The sequence below is a fragment of the Euprymna scolopes genome, chromosome 6, assembly GCF_053919585.1.
Source record: "Euprymna scolopes isolate OS-2025 chromosome 6, ASM5391958v1, whole genome shotgun sequence".
NCBI classification, from domain to species: Eukaryota; Metazoa; Mollusca; class Cephalopoda; order Sepiida; family Sepiolidae; genus Euprymna; species Euprymna scolopes.
Window position 1 is genome coordinate 27879214 of NC_136487.1, and position 22920 is coordinate 27902133.

A 22920-nucleotide genomic window follows, 5' to 3' on the forward strand; every position below is an offset into this window, starting at 1 on the left:
TAGTTTTCATCAGGTCAGACGCGAAACAAACCTCTGCGTACGCGTGTTTATTTGCATAAATAGGTTTCGAGAGAAACTAACCTCTAATACTCACATAGTTTTTTTTTCCTTTTCATGTACTGTTATATTATTGGTCCCACGACAAAAGGAGGGCGGACCTGTAAATTCATCGTTGTCCTTTCGTCCGTTCGTCTGTCCTCACTTTTCTCAATAACTACGCCTTGGAATTTTTGAAATTTTGCACAAACATTAAACATGATATGAGTAAAAAATAGCGCAATGGATTTTCCGGTTAAAATGGTTAAAATTGACACTTTTGTACTTATTAAAAAATTAATACCTTGGATTTTTCTAAAACTTTCTGAAAACTGATTTCTATATAATTTTGTTTGGTTATACTTCACGATAACTCGGGGGTTTATTAGGACTAAAAAAAAAAACACTTTATTTTTGGGACTATTTTACCATATTTGTCCAAATTTTTCTGTGTATGTCTATTTAGCAGTTTTACATGGTACTGAACCCAAATTTAAATATGTTAAGCCGTTGGGGACTAAATGGGGGGGGCAACAATGGACATTTTTTTTTTCATGGTTCAGAACTCAAATTTACATATGTTAAGGTCTAAAACTGCACCGTTTGTTTATTTTCACCTGGATTTGATGTCCCCTGTGGACTTTAGGAGATAAATGGAGGCGGCAAATGCTGAACTTAGTCATTTTTTTTTATTTTATGTCTCGTTCACTGAACGCTCACGCGGTACCATGCATACTTCACTTTTTTTATACTCTTTCAAAACAGAACGTACAAACTTTTAAAGAATACCTACAAAAAGATGGATTTATTGTTTTGGGCTCAAATCGAATTAAAAAGTTGGATCCATGTCCAAGTACTCTACATCTGAAATTTCAAGTGTTTAGACCCAAAAGTGGCGAAGAAGTTTGATAAAGTTTTCAAAGGGCAAATCGTTGAACGTTGCCTCCTTGACAGCCAAATTTCTGGCCGTAAACCGATTAAAAAGATTTTATCAAATCTCAGTACCCCTTATGTCAAATTTGAAATCTGTAGACTGAAAATTGACAGAGTAGTTTGGTAGATAAATGTACACACACACACAAACAATTTCACTTTTATAGATATATAGATTAGTGTTAACTTAGATGATTTGGGGAGCTGGGAACGGATTAATTGGTTTGCCGTTATTCCATATGGGAAAATTTGTTCTAGATACGAGGTCTATGCGGGAACTAATTATTCTCGTATGTAGAGGAGCTGCGGTATTTCATTTGATTGTTTTTAGTCGCGTCCAAGCGACTCTATAAGTCACTCCGTCGGTCTGTCTGTTATGGGTCTAGAGGTTTATCAGGTTTATGTCTAACTCTCTGACTCCATAGAAATAAATAAAAAAAAGTATTTTAAGGGTGAATAAAAAAAAGGCAACTTTATTTACTACTTGGGAGGTATATAGAGAAGGTTCGTTTTGTGGCAGAAGAGAATGTTCGTAAAATTTGTGTGAGAAAATCGATAGAAAGAATGTTCATTGGTTTATGCTTATCGGTTTAGGTGGGAACAAAGTTGGTTTGAATTTACTTGGGTGTCTTCCTTTTCTGGTTTTCGTGAACGAAGCAGTGTTTAGTCATTCAAGGCGTTTGGGCCATAATGTGGGGCCAGTACGTCATTTTTGACTTTCATAACCTTTTCGGGGCTCCTCCGGCCATGTGGAAAATGAATAAATAAATAAAAATATAAACAGCATATATAATAGTAGACAGCTAAAGACGTTCTACTATCCACCATTATCTTTAACTAATATTCTCAGAATAGCTCCGCTATTTCGGGTGACGATGTGTGTGGGGCTTGATAAGAATTGACTGGAAGATGCGGGACTTCCGGTGGAAAAAGGAAGTTTGGGTTTTGGCGCGTTTTTTTCTGTTTTTTTTTTTTAAGAAAAAAAGAAAGGACGGTTGATTTTCCACATGGCCGGAGGAGCCCCGAAAAGATTATGAAAGTCAAAAATCCCAAATGGTAAATAAAGTGTAGTATCTGTTCCGGAAGATACTGCAAGCAAAGAGCATATGTGGGGCAACCACATATATAAGACCTCGGTCAATGTAGAGGAAACCCTTCATAACAATTTTCACTATCCAGCTCCCATTCTCAACCCATCGTGAGCTGGTCCCCATTTATCTGCCCCCTTCCTCTCTCTCTCATACAAAAACGGCCTTGTGCCTAATTTGCTCAGTGTGGAAACAAATATACAAAGCAAAGACCATATGTGGGGGCAGCCCCGATATAAGACCTTGGTGAATGTAGGGGCAAGCCTTCATACCAATTGTCACTATCCAGCTCCCCTACTCCTGGGGAGCTGATCCCCATTTCCCCTTCACTCCTCACGTTAAAAATCGGCTTTGTGCCTAATTTGCTCGGTGGGGGAGCAAATAAATACCCTTTCCTTGGCCTTTTGGCATAGATCAAATTTAGTATCTGTTCCGGCAGATACTGCAAGCAATGACCATATGTGGGGGGAACCCCACATATAAGACTGGCCAATGTAGGGGCAACCCTCTGTAAAAACCAATTTTTTTTTTTTTTTTACATTGAGGTCACCACTTATCAAGGCCCGGAGGCCACTCAAGGGTAAGGGTTATTGTGTGTACAGTAATCAATGAGATAGTATTGTAGTAATCATTAGTATTGGAGATTTGATAGTGTCTTACTTAAGAGGGCGGTTTGTAAGGAATTTGTTTATGTTGGACTTGAAGACATCCAAGTTGTAGTCAGGTGGGAAACAGGCAAACGGAAGAGAGTTCCACAGTCGTGCACTTCTGAGAAAGAAGCTCTGCTCATGGAATCTACATTAGGATTTAGACACAGATAAAGAGTGGGGAAAATTATTGACTGTAGTTTCAGCTGTCAGGTGTTTCTCGTGAAAGATTGGCGAGGGGGGACCAGAGATTGGAGCTCAGACGAGCACCTGCCATGGAAATAAGGATAAAACAAAGACAGGCTCGCAATGTCTCTTCTGTGGAAGAGAGGTTGCAGGGAAGAGAAAAGGGTATCCCCCACTAAACCACAAAGTCTATTTTGTACTTTGTCAAGGCAGGATAGGCTGTTTTTAGCAGCTCCTGCCAGATGTGACAACAGTACTCCATCCTTGGACGTACTTGGTTTTTATACAGATAGAGAATTGAATCAGTAGTGAAATATCTTCTGTAGCGGTAGAAGGATCCAACCATTTTCCCAGCGTCCTTGGCAACAGACCTGATGTACGTTTTCCATTTCGGATCAGGAGTAATCAGAAGCTTGTCAAAACATGGAGCCTCCCCAAAACGAGAGTCATCCATTTCAATTGATGCCAGCGTTGATGATGTAAAGATAGAAGCTTGGTTTTAGATGCATTTAAAGTGACCAGCCATCTTCCCCCACTGTACCACATGCTCAAGATCAGAGTAGAGAGAATTAGAGAGAACTTTGTCATTTATCGCCTTTGATGTGTTGCCATAGATGGTCGTATCATCAGCATATATGTCAACGAATGATTTAAGTATGTGTTTTAGGAGATCATTGATGTAGATCAAGAAGAGAGTTGGGCCCAGTATGGACCCCTGAGGGACTCCAGCATTAATACTGTGGGCCTCTGATTTCTGCCCATCAACCACTACTCTTATGAGCCTATCGGAGAGAAATGATTTAATGATTGAGAAAACATTTCCAGTTATAGTGTAGCTGTAAATCTTGTGAAGTAGGCCCTTATGCCATACCTTATCGAAGGCCTTTGATATGTCAAGAGCAATTGCCCTAGAAACGAAGGCTTTGTCAAGAGATTCACTAATCCTATGAGATATAACCGTTAGCACATCTTCTGTTGATATTGCGGAGCGGAAACCATATTGCATGTCACTAAGAAGGTTGTTTCTGTTGAGGATGTTGACTACTTCTTTATTTAATATGTATTCCAACAACTTACTCATGACACACAGAAGACTTATCGGTCTGTACTGAGAGGGAGATGACTTTTCACCTGAATTCTTTAATACGGGGCATATACTGATGAGGTTTTCCAGGATGTTGGAAAGCATTTCTCCTTAAGGCAACGCTTAAACAGTTTCGTAAGTATGGGGACAAGTTCTGGTTGGAGCTTTTTCAGCACTATAACTGGAATGCCGTCAAGGGCAGTTGCTTTACTGGAATCAAGGTTCTTGATTAGCTTGACGACCTCACGCACAGATATTTGTATGTTGCATAACGTGTTGTCTGTTATAGGAGGAAATACGGGGAATTGATGGCCTTTGTCGCATAAGGTAGAATTAACTGCAAAGTTCTTGGCGAATAGTCTGGCCTTGTCTGATGCTAACGAGATGACCCCAGGTCCATTGATGATGGTTGGGATAGAACGCACACTTCTCTTCAGGATCCTGTTTGCTATTTGCCAAAACTGGCGGGAACCAAGCCGCTGCTCAGCTACTTAGGATTTTACGGACTGAGCATATAGCTCTCTTGCATTTTTTATTACTCTTTTACAGTGGTTGCTGGCAGTCCTGAAAGCAGCTTTAGTCTCAGTACATCTATTACGTTGGTAGCTATGAAAAAGTGATTTCTGTGCACAATGGCAGCAACACATTCTGAGGAGAACCATGGCTGGCTGTTAGGTTTTTGTTGGAATTTTTAGATGGTATGAATCGGTCTATGCCTACAATTAACCATTCAGTCAGGTCTGATACTATAGAGGACACATCTTTTTTAAACATGGAATGCAGAGATAGATCAGATATGAATGTACTGAAGCTATTCCAGTCAGCCATAGAGAATCGATATACAGTACAGTGGAGAGGTACGTCTGAAGACTTATTACATTTCATTTTTATCTTAACTGCTACAACAGAGTGATCGGAGGATCCCAGAGGAGATAGAACGGAACATGAACATAGTTCAGGGGAAGTTGTGAGGAAAAGGTCTAGAAGGCTTGCATACTGACCGGTAGTATCGGGCACACGGGTGGGTTCATGAACAATCTGAGTGAGGTCATAGGCAGTGGCAAAATCATGACAGAACCTCCCCTCGTCATCCATCTTATTTGAGTGGGTCAGCCATTCCACATTATGAACATTGAAGTCACCGCATATGTGAATGTTAGCCGAAGGATGAGCAGACAGGATGTGGTCAATTTTTCCAGATATGCTCTTAAAGATAGTAACCCCACTGTTGTGGGAGCGATAGAGGGCAAATATAAATGGAGTGATGTAAGCTAGTGCAACCTGTAAACACATAAGGTAAATTAAGGTCTTCTCTGGAGATATCCCTACCACATGGAAAGCCATCTTTGATGTAGGCACATATTCCATGCCCATGGCGGTCTTGGGGGTCAGATTTAGATGTTAAGTTAGAGTATCCTTTATTTATGAATTCGTCTAGGGAGGTGGTTGGCCCTATGCCAGTTTTACTTAGAAAGAATATGCCCGGCTTTGTCTCCTGTAATTTCGTTTCAACCTCCGGAAGGTTGGAACGTAGACCCCTGATGTTGGAGAAGGAGACCTGGTAGTAGGGGTCTACGTTGGAGGACGGGGTACTAGGTTTATTCGTGTTTTTTTTTTTTTTTTTGAGATTTGTCATGTTGAGGTTTTGGGATTTGTGGAGCAGGTCGATAGACTTGGTTGGAGCAGGACAGAGAGGGAAAGTAAGAGAGAAAAAGACAAGATTCTTTTTTTTTTGTAGCACATGATAAGGTAAAGCCGTAACAATTACCCACTAGTATGGCATCGAGAGGCCCTACCAGAAACTACTCTATGGTCCAGAATCCATTCACCAAATGGTAATACAGCAGCCCCGGTACTTTTCACCTGCTGATAGGACAGCCTCCTTATTGGTTAATCCAAGGTTCGGGTCCCTGACTATCAGGCGGGTAATGTCAGCCCAGATGAAACGTTTACCTCCAGCATCCTTACTAGTGACATGACCACAAGGATAGACATAGAAACAGAAATTTTCTGACATCTCAGGTTACTGTTAACGAAGTACTATTAACCTGGAAAGCAGCTTTTTCTTCACCCTTTGTCAGAAAAATCACTCATTGGAAATGAGGACTGAATGACAAAAAAGAAGAAGTGAGAGTTACTGGAGCTGCTGATAACACATCCACATGCATTATCTACTCTCCATTTAAAAAAAAGAAAAAAAAAGGTGAGGACTTATTAATATCTACTTAATATAAGTCCGTTGCCCCATTCCCAGCTTAGGATAGTACTTGAAGATAGTCTCCCCTCCCATGTTTATGCATGGATACTTTTTGCCTTTATCTACCTCGAGCTAGAATGTTCGACCGTTCCAGTTCCACCAAATAATAATAGATCTGCTATAATGGAACTTTTATAAGATTGGAAAGTCTGGTTATTTTTAACTAGTTTAAAAATCTGGTTAAGAAGTAATACCTTTAGGGATACGTATTAACTTTAGATTAGCCAGAAGTAATGCATACTTAAGAAAAAAAAAAGCCACATGCTTTTGAGTTCAGATAATATGCAAATATAATTTGGGAAATGTTCAATTTCATGCGAGACTTTTTTCTCTCGTTTTAAATATAAGAAAAAGTATTGGTTAATAATAGTATATTTGACAAAAAAGATTTAGGAAAAAGATAAATAAAAAGAAAACAAGACAAATATCCACGATTAAAGTCAAACCTGGAATAAGGAGGAAAAAAAAAGTAAAACATGTTAGTGTTTTTAGATTAGTAGACTTCAAAAGTTACCGACAGAAAAATGTCTTAGTTTGTTACTATCCAGCTCCCCTACTCCTCTGGGAGCTGGCCCCGATTTCCCATTCACTCCTCACATTAAAAATCGGCCTTGTGCCTAATTTTCTCGGTGGGGGAGCAAATGAATATCTTTTTCTTGGCCTTTTGGCCAGGATCAAAGTGTAGTATCTGTTCTTACTACATGCTGTACTTATTGTGATATAAAGTGGGGGACCACTTTTCTGTATTAATTTAATGTAAAATGCTCACCCACTTTACAACCAGTCAGTCTCAAAGCCATTGAAGTCATTCTCCAGATCATTCAATTTGTTTTTGAAGGATTCCAGTTATTTTTTAAGTATTCAACTCATTCTTAAGGTCATTCAATTCATCCTTAAGTTCATTAAAGTCATTCTAAGTCATTTACTTTTTATTTATTTAAGTCATTTCAGCCCATTTTTCGGTTATTTTAGTTTATCTTTAAGAATTTCATATCAATCCTACATTCACGCATTCATTCATTACACGAGAGCACGCGACTAATGGCTATCGGGCTTGTTCTTTAGGGCATATGAAACCTTTTTGGGTGATTTAATGCCAAATCCAATAATTTTAGAAAAAGTTCAGATGCTTCAAGTTCTTTTATATCTTCAAATATTTGTTTATGATGTTTGTTTTTGTTTTGTTTTACCACAAATCAAACCTTTATAGATTATTTAATGCCGATTCTGGTCACTTTTGTAAAAGTTGTGTATGCTTCAAGTTCTTCAAGTATTTTTCATGGTGTTAGGTTTGGTTGATTTGGAGAAAAAATGTTTTGATTGAGTTTTGAAAAAGGAAAGAGAACAATTGGTGCATTTAGGTCAAGAGCCCAGTATCTTCGTATAGCCTGATCTGGTAGAGCTAGGTATGTGTTCAGATTTTCCTGTAACTTAAACTTCTATTTCAATACACGCACAATCTGATTTATGCTGCTAATTTTAGATTCATTCATTTTTTAATCAAATTATCTTGTATCTAAGCTTACAATCTGTTTCAAACTAGTTTATATCGGATATTTTTTACCTCCCAAATCCGTTTATTGTTAATTGATCCGAATATTTGCTTTGTATTGACTAATTAAATTGTGAAGAAGACAAAATAAAACAATTTACTCCATCTATAGATGGAAGATTGAAACGTTATCAAATTTATCTAACGTAAATTGTATCTTATTTAATTTCCATTGTATCGATAATCGTCTTCCATAGATAAATTACAGTATCAGTTGTTCTTTGCTTATTCAAATTGTTAGTTACATTAATTGCTTTCCGTTTTTATTTCGATTATTTGGTAATAAAAGCAATCAATTGATTGGTAGACAAACATTCTCTATATATCTATAAAAGTGAAAGTGTCTGCCCTACATAATAACTCTGTCAATTTTCAGTCTACAGACACAAAATTTAATATACAGGGTAATGAGATTTGGGAATATCTGTGTAATCCGTTTTAGACCAGAAATTTGGTTATTAAGGGGTCAAAGTTTGACCTTTGAGAACTATACTAAACTCCTCTGATAATTTTGGATCTAAACAATTGAAATTTTGGATATAGGTTCCTTGAACATGAATCTAAATTACTAACTTGATTTGAGCCCAAAATGCTATGGTGTTAATGGGTTATAATATGGGTCAAAGTTTAAAAAAATTTGACCTCTGCGATCTCTACCAAATTACTAAGACACTTTCTGGTCTAAACATTTGAAACCATACATAAAAGGCAAGCTTTTTAATCGGTTTGGGTCCAAAATTTGATCTACGAATATATAAATGTATGTATATATGTTTGCATGTCTGCCTTAAACTTTCGACAGAGGCGACAGAATTTTCACAAGATCAGTATCGTTTTGAAGTTCAACCCTTCAGACGATAAATACCAAACAATTGGCTAAAAACATTTATTTCTTCACCCTCAACTTGGCACTTTTCTACAAGGAGGGGTCGCTTTTTTCACGGATATTATCGAAATTCATCCTCTCTTTTCGATTGTCTAGCCTTAATTTAAACCTACGTCACTTCCGGTTTGGCGATAATCGTAACAGTAAAGACGTCACGTTTTTCCCCCCGTTCTTTTTCTTCTTAATTTAAATATAAAAGCAATAGCAATCGATTTATCAGGACGTTTAGACTGATGATTATCTTTAAAAAATGAAAAATGAACGTTTCAATATTTACGATAAACATTCTTTCATTTTAAGTATACGGGCTTTTTATTCATAGGCTTTGGTTCCATATGTATATACATATTTTACTGATGACATTTTTAAAAGTTTAGTCTTCCTAGGCCGATAAAAAGAAGCCCGAAAGAATGAATGGAGTTTTAAGCCATCCGAAAATTTAGGTAGAAAGGGACACACACTCACGCGCGCACACACGTCCGAGCGCGCGCGCACACGCATACACACACACACATACATACACACACACACACACACACACACACACACACACATATATATATATATGTATAAGGAATGTAAAAATACCAGCGGTGGTTGACGTTATGCTTTGAGAAAAATAGAAAAACCGAATGAAATAATTAAAATAATCAACGTTTCGTCCTTATTTCAGAGGACATCTTCAGGATAATTGAAGTAAAAATGCAAGAAAAGAAAAAGTCATAGATCGTACGAAAAAAGGGACAGTTTTTGAATCCTACCCATATATATATATATATATATATATATATATATATATATATATATATATATATATATATATATATAAAGAGAGAGAGAGAGAGAGAGAGAGAGAGAGAGGCGGGGGTAAAAATGCACTTTCGTATAAATAATTAAATTCATTCAAAAGGTATCGCTAACAGAAACAAATAAAAACATCTACATAAAAAAACGCGATGTAACCAGTAGTCGTGCAAGGTAGCCGCATGGTAGAGGTTAAGGGTTCTGATCATGGGGCCCGATTTCGAATCTCACTAGATTCAGCAACTCTAATGAGTTGTAGACGGCGAAAGACGTGTCAGTGAATAATCATGTTATATATATATGTATATATATATATATATATATATATATATATATATATATATATATATATATATATGTGTGTGTATATATATATGTTAGTGTTGGGACTATTAATCGGAAATCGAAACTTTTGCGGGTATCGAAATCGGTATCAGAACCAGAATCATTTCTGACTATTTTCTGATGCCAAAAATGATTTCTTTAATTATGTTGTATTTAATTTTGTTAAACAAAATCTTCCACTGTTGATAGTAGTAGTAGTAGTAGTAGTAGTAGTAATAAAATGATAAAAATTTATTGAGTTTAAACTTTTAGTAAAACTAAAATATATAGATCACCCCTACCAGTGTGCTTTAATATTTTAGAAAATATATGCACTTTGAAAATGTGCTTTTACCACAATCGGGACAAAATAAACATTTTATAGTTAAATATTTAGAGATTTATGAAGAGTCGGAATCAGTAATTGTATTGGAATCGGGAGAAATATTGCAATCGTCCCATCACTAATATATATATATATATATATATATATATATATATATATATATACTAGCAGGCATATTCGCAATACCGTCGTTCGACCTTCATCTGGCAAAATTCCATTTTTTTTAATTTCCATACTTTTGCACCGATTTTCTCCAGCTAAAATCCAAATATAAAGTTTCTCATGGGTTCGAATACCCTATATATTAAGTTTCATGTCTGTAGACAAAAACTGACAAAGGAGTTTGGCAGGCAAATTTTTTAAACAAATATGTATACGCATACATAAATATATATATAGAAAGTGTGTTTATGATAACCTTTTTATGCAAATATTACGCAAGCATAAACTATGTAGAATACCTGCATGAATATAATTACACAAAACTAAAGAATATTCAAAAAATATGCAAATTAACTAGATCTTTTGCAGATGAATGTTATTCCACGACCCATATATAATAAAGTTGTATTTTCTTTTGAAATAAATTTTAAAAAATGGTTTTTAATATAGATATCAATCATCCCAAATTCATAGAAGTAAATATATATCTATCTATATATCTATGAAAGTGACAGTGTCTGTCTGTGTGTCTGTGTACATTTTCCTACACAATAACTCTGTCAATTTTCGGTCTACACTCGAAATTTGGCATAAGGGGTATGGAGATTTGGGAAAAAAATTTTAATCGGTTTTCGGCCAGAAATTTGGCTGTGTAGGGGTCAAAGTTCAACGATTTGACCTTGGAGAATTCTATCAAACTCCTCCGCCAATTCTGGGTCTAAACATTTGAATTTTTTTATATACATTACTTTGACATAAATCTAACTTAATAACTTGATTTGAGCCCAAAACAATAAATGCTAAGGTGGTAAAATTGGGGGCAAAGTTAAAAAAATTAACGTATGCAGTCTCTACCAACTTTCACTATGGTAGTTAAGTCAGACTATTATCTAGAAAGGCGTTACATATTCACACTTTTTAATATATACATAGGCACGTAAAGTAATGAACAGAACAGTACATAGGGTCCAAACAAAGCCGGGCGGAACTGCTAGTGTATAATATTTTTATTTATTCTTCAAATAGTAATCTAGGAAACAAACTTTGAACCACGTGTATTACAGTTCGGCGCGTAAACCGTTACGTTCTAAAGTCCTAGAAAATTTTACTGTTTATTTTTATCGTTTATAAACTAATGTAGATATCTTTTTGATTTTTTTAAACGATGAATATGGTTGAGTAGAAAATCGCTCATATTTTACTTGGACGTAGATAAATAATATTTTTATTTATTCTTAATTATTTTTAAAACAGTACGAATTAAGCGCATATATATATATATATATATATATATATATATATATATATATATATATATATATATATGAGTATTGGCTCAAGAGAGCTTGATATGGGTATCTTAAACGGTCCTAATTATCGGGTTGAAACCGACGGTACCAAAGATTTGTCCCGTCTAAGAACTTACTGTGAACAAAATATAAATACGCTCTTATTTTAGGATTTTCCTTATAATTGAGCACCCTGCTGGATTTTTTTTTAACTAATTACACATATATATATATATATATATATATATATATATAATTGAACGTGTCTGTCTGGCTGTCTGTCTGTCTGTCTGTGTGTCTGTCTGTCTGTGTACATTTCCCTACGCAATAACTCTGTCAATTTTTAGTCTATAGACTCGAAATTTGAAATACCGGGTACTGAGATTTGGGAAAATCGATGTGACGGGTGTCAGCCAGAAATTTGGCTGTTAAGGGGTCAAATTTCAACGATTTGACCTTTAAGAACTCTACCAAACTCCTCCGACAATTTTGGGTCTAGACACTTGAAATTTTAGATATAGGTTCCTTGAACCTGGATCTAACTTAATAAAGTGATTTGAGCCCGAAACTATAAATTTTAAGGGGTCATAATAGGGGTCAAAGTTTTAAAAAATTAACCATTTTTTTTGTTTTTTTGCTTTTTTTGCACAGCATACACCTCCAAACACCCGAGCAACGCCGGGCACCCCTGCTAGTATATATATATATATATATATATATATATATATATATATATATATATATACTAGCATTTCAGAAGGCGTTGCCCGAGTGTTATTTGTTTTTTTTGTTTTTTTTTTTGTTTTTTTCACCCCAAACAAGGCAAATTGCAACTTTGGTGTAGGGGGCTACTATCAGGGGCAACAACTACTAGGGAACTATGTAGGGATTTGGGCAGCAAGATGTCGGTTCACGTTACACTTGAACTTCTGCACGTCAGTACTGTTGGGGAAGCAGGGACCTGGAATGGAATTCCAGAGTCTAGCGGTTCTGGGGAAGAAACTATTGGAGTAGAAAGATCTTTTACATCTAGGGATCTCTACAGTGTGAGGGTGGGATTTAGCAGCCTGTCGGGTTTGTCGAGGGTGCTCACGTCGTGGGGGCACAAGTGATTGAAGTTCGTCAGAGCATTCACCACTAAAATACTTGTAGAAAAGGCAGAGGGATGCAACATTTCGTCGATGGGACAGAGGCTGAAGCTTAGATGCCAGTTCAGGGCCTATCAGGTTTGCGACTCTCTTTTGAACCTTATCTAGGAGCGAGAGACTAGTAGCAGATGCACCAGCCCAGATGTGACAGCAATACTCCATACATGGGCGAATGGTGGCCTTATAGAGGTACAGGATACTTTCGGGTGTTAGTAGTTTTCTAGCGTGGTAGAGAGAGCCCACCTTTCTTGCAGCGGCCCTGGCAATGCCTTCAATGTAATTGTTCCAACTCATATTTCCTGTGAACGTTAGGCCAAGGAGTTTGAAAGATGTACTCTCAGATAAAGAGTCGTTGGTCATTGCTATAGGTGGTAGAGAGGGTTTCTTGTAATTATTGAATGAAAGGATTTAATTATGTTAAGTATTCCACCAGTGATACCGTATGATCTAATTTTCCTGAGGAGACCCTCATGCCATACCCTGTCAAAAGCCTTTGATATATCTAGAGCTACCGCTCTGCCCTCCCCCGCTTTGTCCAGTGAATGGTATATACGTTCAGAGATCACAGTTAGGATGTCTGCTGTGGAATGGGCTTGTCTAAATCCATATTGTTTGTCAGTTAGAAGTTTAGCATCTGTAAGATGATGGACTAGAGCACGGTTAATTAAGGTCTCAAATATTTTGACAAAAAGTGGGAGAAGGCTAATGGGGCGATAATTTGATGGGTCAGTTCTTTCGCCAGAATTCTTGAATACTGGTACAACAGAAGCAGTTTTCCAACAGCCCGGAAAGCAAGCTTCATTAAGGCATTTGTTGTAGAGTTTGGAGAGAACTGGAGCTACTTTGGCTGAGCACTTTTTTAATAGCACAGCTGGGATAAGATCGGGTCCACATGCTTTTGAAGTGTCAAGATTTTTTATGATAGCATGCACCTGAGCAGGGGTGATTTTCGGATCGTCTAGCGTGGCATCTGTCTGCATAGGAAAGTCAGGTAGGAGGTGGTTGGAAGGGTCCAGTGTGGAGTTTGAGGCAAACCGACTGGCAAGCATGTTAGCCTTGTCGGTTGCTGAGGAGACAAACTCGTGATTGTTGGTTAGTGGGGAAATTGTTGATTGCCCATTATTTACTACACTGTTGTAGATTTTCCAGAAGTCTCGAGTTCCTAGTTTTTGTGCTTAGATGCGCTTTTTAGTGGTTTCTGTAAATTCTCTCTTAGCTGTCGCTATTTCTTTCTTAATGTTATTTCTAGCTTCTATATACTTCAGTCTGTTTGAACTGGACTTGTCGGTTGAACCTACGGTTTGCATGCTGCTTTTGAGCAATGGCAGTTGCACAAGTCGACGTAAACCATTGGGGGAGAGTGGGGCTTACTATAAAATTTCCGCATGGGAACATGCACTTCGATTGCAGTTTTGAACCAGTCAATGGTCTCGTTTGCACATTGTTCAGCAGGGAGAGAAAAAATATTTCTCCATGGGGCATCTCTAATTAGTTCCCTGATGGCTTCCCAGTCAGCCTTTTTATAATATCTCGTTGTTTTGAGCACTGGCTCTTCAGTTTTGGCTCTAGAGTTTAGGGCGATTTCAACCATTATCACTGCATGATCAGCGTTCCCGAGTGGGCTGTGGGCCTTGGTTATGCAGTCATCGGGAACTGTGGTCAAAAACAGATCTAGAAGTGATGCGTGTTGTTCTTCCTGGTCAGGGAAACGGGTTGGAAACGTAACAATTTGTGATAGAAAGTGAGATATAGTGAAGCTATGAGTTGTGCTGCCCGCTGCATCTGTGTAAAGAAAAAGCGGACATTTTTTTTTAATTTTGACCCCTATTATGCCCCCTTAACATTTATTGTTTGGGGCTGAAACTAAGTTAGTAAATTAGATCCATGTCCAAGTAACGTATATCTAAAATCTCAAGTGATTAGACCCCAAATTGTCGGAGGACTTTGGTAGAGTTCTCAAAGGTCAAATCGTGGAACTTTGACCCTTTAACAGCCAAATTTCTGGCAGAAAATCGATCATATAGATGTTCCCAAAACTCAGTACCCTGTATATCAAATTTCGGGTCTGTAGATTAAAAATTGACAGAGTTATCGCGTAGGAAAGTGTACACAGACACACAGACATGTTCACTTTTATACATACATATATATATATATATATATATATATATATATATATATATATATATATATATGTTTTGAGAAAAATAGAAAAACCGAATGAAATTATTAAAATAATCAACGTTTCGTCTTTATTTTAGAGAACATCTTCAGGATAATTGAAGTAAAAATGTAAGAAAAGAAAAAGTCATAGATCGTACGAAAAGGAGGACAGTTTTTGAATCCTACCCATGTCGGGAAGAACAAACATATGTGGGCGTATGGGAAGGTTGGGTTGTTCGATGTCTATATATACACTTTTAAAAATGCGTTAAAATAAATATGTACATTTTTATTTTCTTCTGTAAACATATTCATTTTGTTGAAATATTTAAGGAAATCTGTTTTGATATTTTGTTCTTTGATTATTATTTTCCCTATGCTAGGGGTTAAATGGTAGAAGCCTTTTCTTTGTGTAATAGTATTAGTATTCAATATTAGTGCTGATTCTAAAAGTCTTCTTTTAGCTCTATCTATCACGTATTTAATAATTTTCGCTTGATCTAAATTAAATGAATGAGAGTGTTCTGCACAATGGCAATATATATATATATATATATATATATATATATATATATATATATATATATATATATATATATAGCTATAGCGAAGGAGGAAAAGAACAGGGTAAAAACCTATCGTTTATGCTGTTACGACCACCGCCAAACAAGCGACATTTTTTAGGCTAGACAATCTAAAGGAGAGGATAACTTTAAAAAATATCAGCGAAAAAAGTGACCCACCCCCTGTAGAAAGGTGCCTAGTTGAAGGGGAAGATATTAATGTTTTTAGCCAATTTTTCGATATTTGTCGTATGAAAGGTCGAACTTTAGAACGATACTGATCTTGGTAAAATCCGTCGCCTCTATTGAAAGTTTAAGGCAGACATGCGAACAGACATACATACATACATTTATATATTGGTAACTAAAAATTTTCGACCCAAACTGATAAAAAAGCTTGCTCTGTCTCTGAATACCCCTTATGTAAAATTTCAAATATTTAGACCAGAAATTGTCTGAGTAATTTGGAAGAGACCGCAGAGGTCAATTTTTTTTAAACTTTGGCCCCTACTATGACCCCTTAAAATTTATTGCTTTGGTCTCAAATCAAGTTATTAAGTTAGATCCATGTCCAAGGATCCTATATCCAAAATGTCACGTGTTTAGACCCAAAATTGTCGGATGAGTTTGGTAGAGTTCTCAAAGGTCAAATCGTTGAACTTGGACCCCTTAATCGCCAAATTTCTGGCCAAAATCCGATCACAAAGATTTTCCCAAATCTCAGTACCCGGTATATCAAATTTCGAGTCTGTAGACTTAAAATTGACAAGGTTATTGCGTAGGGAAATGTACACACACAGACACACAGATACACAGACACGTTCACTTTTATATATATACTAGCAGTTCCGCCCGGCTTTGCTCGGGCACTATGTACTGTTCATAAGGTTATGTGCATATGCATATATTAAAAAGTGTGAATATGTAAAGTAATGCCTTTCTGTATAATAGTCTTCCTTAACTCCCATAGAGAAAAGAAAGACAGACATTTTCACTTTTATAGATATATAGGTAGATAGATAGATAGATTGGATGCAATATATAGTAATGATTTAAAATGTATTTAAAAAAAAGACTCATGCACCACCACCGAGAATCGAAACCAAAACGTTCAGCTCACGATTTATTTTGCCTCTGCTGTCAATGACTGGGCTACGAAAACATGTTTACTGCAAGGCTAAAAATTAAAATATGAACCAATAGCTACTACGTTATGCATTCGTAATGCCGGCGTTCGACCTTCACCTGGAAAATTTCATTATTTTAATTTTCACACTTTTGCACCGATTTTTCCGGGCTAAAACCCAAATATAAAGTTTTGCGTGGATTCAAATACTTTATATATGAAGTTTCATGTCTGTAGACCAAAAATTCTAGGAGGAGTTTGGTAGGCAAAATTTGTTAAACAAAAATATATACATATACATAAATATATATGGAAACAGTTTTGTGTTTACTATAAATTTTCTACACAAATATTATGCAAGTATAAATCATGTAGAATATCTGCATGAATATAATTACACGTAATAGTTAACTAAAGATGATTATCCCATTAGAAAACCGAAACAACTAATAGGGAATTAATTAAGATGAATGTTTAAAAGAATATGCAAATTAGCTAGATCTTTTGCTAGTGAATGCAATGCCACAACTCATATATAAGAAAATTGTATTTTCTTTTTAAATAAATAAAAGGGGGGAGGTAGTATGAATATCAATACACACAAACGAATTTATAGGAGTATAGATAGATAGATTATAAGAAATCATTCATTATTCAAGTTTTAGATTTTATTTTAAATTAAAATTTTGAATTTTACTATAAAAGTTGTTCATATATTATAAATTAACAGAACGTATGTAGATGTTAAGTCTACTATAGCATATACAACTTTTAATTTAATTGTATGTATGTATGTATGTATGTATGTATGTGTGTATGTATGTATGCATGTATGTATGTCTAAAACTTTCGACAGAGGCGACGGATTTTCACGATATTGGTATCATTTTGAAGTTCGGCAGACGACAATCGAAAATTTGGCCAAAAACATTAATTTCTTTACACTCAACTGGTCATTTTTCTACAGGGAAGGTATCGCTTTTTTGTCGATATTTTCGAAAGTCATGCCTCTTTTCAATTGTCTTGCCTTAATTTAAACCTACGTCACTTCTGGTTTGGCGATGAATGCAACAGCAAACATGTCACATTTTTTTTCACATTCTTTTCCTCCTTTGCAGTACGAGTCTGAGCCTGCCTGCCTAATATTTTTTTGTTTTTGCTCAACACACACCTCCAACAACCTGGGCAAAGCCAGGCACCCAGGCTAGTTATGATATAATTCTATTCCGCATTGCCAAGGGAGCACTTAATCGAGGCTGGGGAATATAATTGTCTTCTCTCTATATAATATTTATCCGTCTTTTAATTCCCAAACTCGGGCTTCTAAGGCTGTTTTGATTCTTGTTCTAACTTTAAAAGAATATTTGTGTACATAAGAATCTGGGTAATTTATCTGCTGAGTTAAACAATAAATAGACCCCCCCCCCAATATTACCAGTTACAAAACAAGGGATCTATCATTGAACCCTTATCATTCCTAATATTCATAAATGACCTCCCTCATAAAATTGTCTCTGAGTTGGGTATATTTGCTGACGACACCACGCTCTATAACAGGCATGAGGGGAAAACAAATGAACACATATCTAAGGAAATGGCAGAAACACTAGAGGATGACCTCCAATCTGTAGTGGAATGTGGACAAAAATGGAAGGTCACAGTCAATGCTGCCAAGACTAAGCTTGTTTCCTTCAATAATTGCAAAAAACTTTTAGCAATGGCCAAAACCACATTACCTGAAAGTACTTCCTTTAAACTCCTCGGCCTAACGTTCACAGGAAACATGAGTTGGAACAGATACATTTGTTATATAGTTATTATTATTATTGAGTTGTTATATAGTTATTATTATTATTATTAGACTATACCACTTGTGCGCGTATGTTACGTGAGTTCTTATTAGTAATGATATGAGTCTTAGTGAGAGTTCTTGTCTTATTACATATGATGTTGTATCTTAGAGAGAGAGAGAGAGATGTTGTTGTAATGACATTTTATAACACAGACATATAATAACGATACAATTTACCTTTTTGTAGAAATCACAACACAAAGATGAGCTTTATCCAAAACATATGGTGAATTTATTTTCTGACGACCGGTCGTGACTTCCTCATTAAGAACTCAAAGTTTCACATTTTAGTTTCTTAAGTAACGTCTCGCTTCAGACGTCCGCCTGTCTCTGAGTTTTCTCACTGACTGTCCCTGACTCTCTCCGACTCTCTCCGACTCTCTCCACCAACTAACTCCCACCTGCTATATTGAGAACTCCATGCATCCCGGCCACGTGAGCAAAATTCACGTGTCTCAACATGCGCGACTTTGCACGTTTTCGACATTGATTTCCCAATAACCTATTTTCCTTGTTTGTTTCCACAAAGGAATTTAACCTACATATCTAATTTATTTAACTCATATTTTATTATCCACATTCTTTTAACAATTGAATAGTTTATTTATTATTTATTTCATCCGAATTAACAATTTACTGGACATTCCATTTAAACCTATTGTTCTTTAAAACTTATGTCCAGGGTTCGATTTCTGCTTTCTCTTATTTCCATTTTAACTAATCTCTCTATTTTTATACTTACATGAACAGGGGACAGCCCTTATCATGTAACATCCCTCCCTTCCATATTTCACAAAAAAAATGTATGCATTTTTAACTTTAGTACATTTTTTTCTTTATTTTTACATCTACACAACCACACGGCTAGAAAGATCAGGCTAAAAAACACAAAAAAAAAATCTCTTTTAGTCAGCCCTTCACGGCCGATTTCACAATTATTTATTTATTTTTATAAGATCAGAACCTTTCTGATCTTTGTGGCATTTACTTTTTGGGTGTAGGGTATTCCTATAATTCACATCAGCTATTTTCCAGCCACCCATATGCCGCAGACTAGAGGTTTTCACCTTTCTCGAAATGGACGACTTCCTTCGTCTCAAAAGTGCTCTGATCTCTCTTTCCGCATGGTTAGTCTTATCAAGTACTAGCAGGGCTACCCGGCGTTGCTCGGGACCGTATAAACAATGAAAAAACAAAAGCAGATATTGAATATATGTTTTATTCTTAGGGGAGAGGAATCTTTCATCTCTATGTATTATTTGTTTTATCTACCCTAGGACTGGTATTGTTCATGTTTTATCCCTAGCGTAGGTAATTTACAGCATGTATATGAAATTGTTTTACCTTAGGGAGAAGAGAACAGGTAATATACAACATAATGTGTCTATATTACATCCCTGGCAACGCCTAGAAACCAGCTAGAACATGTATTTCAGTCAATCTTTATTACATCCTGGGCTATGCCGGGAAACCAGCTAATCTCTATTTAGTGACTTGACCACCAAAATACCTCCCTAAGTGTGTCCTTTCTTTTGAACTTATTAGATATAGGTATCTAGAAATGTGTATGAAATTTTGTTGAATGCATTGTTCACTATGATTTTCTTATTGTTCTACACAATATCAACTGTAGCGAAATAAAACAGTAAACTTAGTGTAGTGTTAGAATAAAGAGCAAAGGAAAAAATTAGAATCATATTCTGTAATTGCAAATCTAAATTTGCTAGCGTGTACCAGTATTTGCCAGGTTGTGGAAATTTGGAATTTATAACATATGTAGTGGCCTTTTCCTAGATACCTATTGCTAAAAATTATACTTTCATTTTGTTAGAAACATCTCTCTCCGGATGCCCTGCATCATCCAAAATAAAAACAAATATTTTTATAATTGTTTCAGTACATTGCTACACAATGTGAAATTTGTTGACGTTTGTAAAAAAAAAAATCATGAATGTGCTTATATTCCAAAAAAGAAAATATCAGTGCTCAGTATTGAAAATGTTTGAGATTCAAAAGTCTGTAACATTTCTACTAACTTCATAAGATGTCATGTGAGAAACTGAATTGAATATCAAGACATTATCTGAAGCGTTTTTATTTTGGTGTAACATATGTGTTTACAGTGAACCTTAACTTTTAATAAACAGCTTGGTATGCAATGACATAGGCTAAGAATCTTAGACAAAATATATATAAATTGGAAAAATGTGTGAACAAATGAAAAAAAAAATGATCTGCTCCACTTGATGACATCAAGCACAGTAATATTTTAGCGAAGAAACTATGAAATTGATGTTCAGTGATTAGTTTGGATGAATGAGAAAATGTAATTGTTTGATGCATAAAAAATAACTCATTTGCTGTATTTGATATTAAGCAGCAAAATATAGTGATTTGAATATTTAGGAAAACATCAAACCAGATTATGTAAAAAAAAAAAAAAAAAAAAAAAAAGATGAAATTAGAAAATATATATTTTCTGTTTATGAGTTTTGCCAATCAAAATTTTGTGGCAGAAATTGGGTGATTACCATGTAATTTTATTTTTGTTAAAATTCTTAAATTATTTGAATGTTTATTATAATTTCTAATTAGTGACTTGTTATCATCAAAATCCGCCCCAAAGAGTGTCCTTTCTTTTATTAGGTATCAGAATAGGTATTTCTATCTATATTAGCACTTATCAAGGCTAATAGGCAACTCGAGGATGAGAGTTCAAACGCGCACAGTAGTCAAATTTGGGAAAGAGGATAGAACAACTTTCTCTTCTGCCTCTCTCTCACCCTGTTTCTCTTCTCTCTATATTAGCACTTATCAAGTCCATTGAAAACAAATCGTTGGTCAAAGAAATATAATGAAAATTCTCAGAGTGAAAAAAAAAATGGGATTTTTACAAATCTGGTTTCCAAGTAATAGGAAACATGTACAGCTTCATTTTAACGACAAAATGTAAACTGTACTAATTGTAATGAGAATGTTGAAGGAAATTGGCAAAAAATTGTTAGTCAAATGTTGATCAAATATTATAAGTTTGTGTGATATGCATGAAACGTTTAGAATATGATCTGCTCTCATGCTGAAAGCAAGTAGAGAAACATTGTGAAAAAATGATGTAAAGCTAAGCTAAGCAAACGACCAGTGAATGGAAATGTTTATTATAATGTATCAAGATGAACATATTATCATGAAAAAGCAAATCGAAATAGTGATAGTTATTTGGTGCTTATACGAAACAGGTATCAAGTATTGTCACCAGTGATTTTATTGATGTTAACAGTGCATGTCACTAAAAAATAATGATGGTAGCGAAATTAAGTTTTGTTAATTCTACCCAATATAAAATATATACGCAAAACAAAGTAAACAAAGTTACGGGTTAGTTAATGATAAGTTTAGGTTCGAGAAATAAGCAAAGGAAAAGAAAAAAAAAAGGTACATGTGTTTATATTGTGTAAAATGTTAGTCTGTAAATATTTCAAACTATCAACACTGGTATGTGTAAATCCTAGATACCTATTGTCATAAAGTACCACTTCTTGTTTGATATATCACTCTACATGTTCCCTGCAGCATCCCAGAGAGGTAAATGAGTGTCCACAAAATGAAATAAAACATAGTACTGGAAATAAAATAAAATAAGAATATGTCTGAAAAGAAATAAATGCTGTTTACTATATAAAAAGTTGTTTTCAAGTGTCAAATGGAATTGAATCTTATACAATGTTGGTGGATTATGAAATTGCATGAATGAAATAACATTGGAGAAATAAGAAAAAAGTTTATATATACAATATTTACAAATGTAAGATAAAAGGTGAAGAAGGGCCAAATCCGAGATCTATAAATCGTAAATTTTCAAAGTGAAAACAGTTATTTTTTTTTTTTTTTAGATCTGCTTTCCAAGTAATAGTAACCATGTACAGCTTCATTTTAAATGAAAACTGTACTAATGATAATGTTCATGGTGAAAGAAAATTGGAAAAAAATTAAAAATGTCAGAGGTAAAATGTTTGTGTGGTATGCATGAAACACGTGTAGAAAATGATCTCATGCTGAAAGTAAGAGAAACATAGCTAAAAAATTATGTAAACGCAATAGTAAAATCCTCATTTTTAGGAACATAGTGTGGGGTATGTTGTTTGTTTCAATTGAGAAAGGAAAGTTTAATTTTTAGAATTGGATGTTATAGATCACAAGTTTTATTACAATAAACATTGTGTTCTCTAATTATCAACCAAGTATATTTATTGATAAAAAAAGAAAAGTAATGGACATGTTTATTATAATTTATCAATATTAAATTGTTATCATGAAAAACCAATGGAAAGCGTGTTGGTTATTTCGTGTTCATAAGAAAAAACATCATGGGTTGTCACCAGTGATTTTATGTATGCTAACATTTCGCTGCAAATGTGGTAGCTAAATGTCTTTTTGGTTATTCTACACAAAATAAAATATATACACAAAACAAAGT

At 35.2% G+C, this 22920-nt stretch overlaps 1 protein-coding gene and 1 pseudogene across 1 annotated transcript in view; both read left to right on the plus strand.

The window, feature by feature from the left end:
* The window catches only part of LOC145277587 (organic cation transporter protein-like), an 829203-nt gene that overhangs the window by 550797 nt on the left and 255486 nt on the right, over positions 1-22920 (plus strand). The gene's annotated exons all lie outside the window — the stretch shown is intronic.
* On the plus strand, positions 6879-7005 carry LOC145278443 (U2 spliceosomal RNA; annotated as a pseudogene).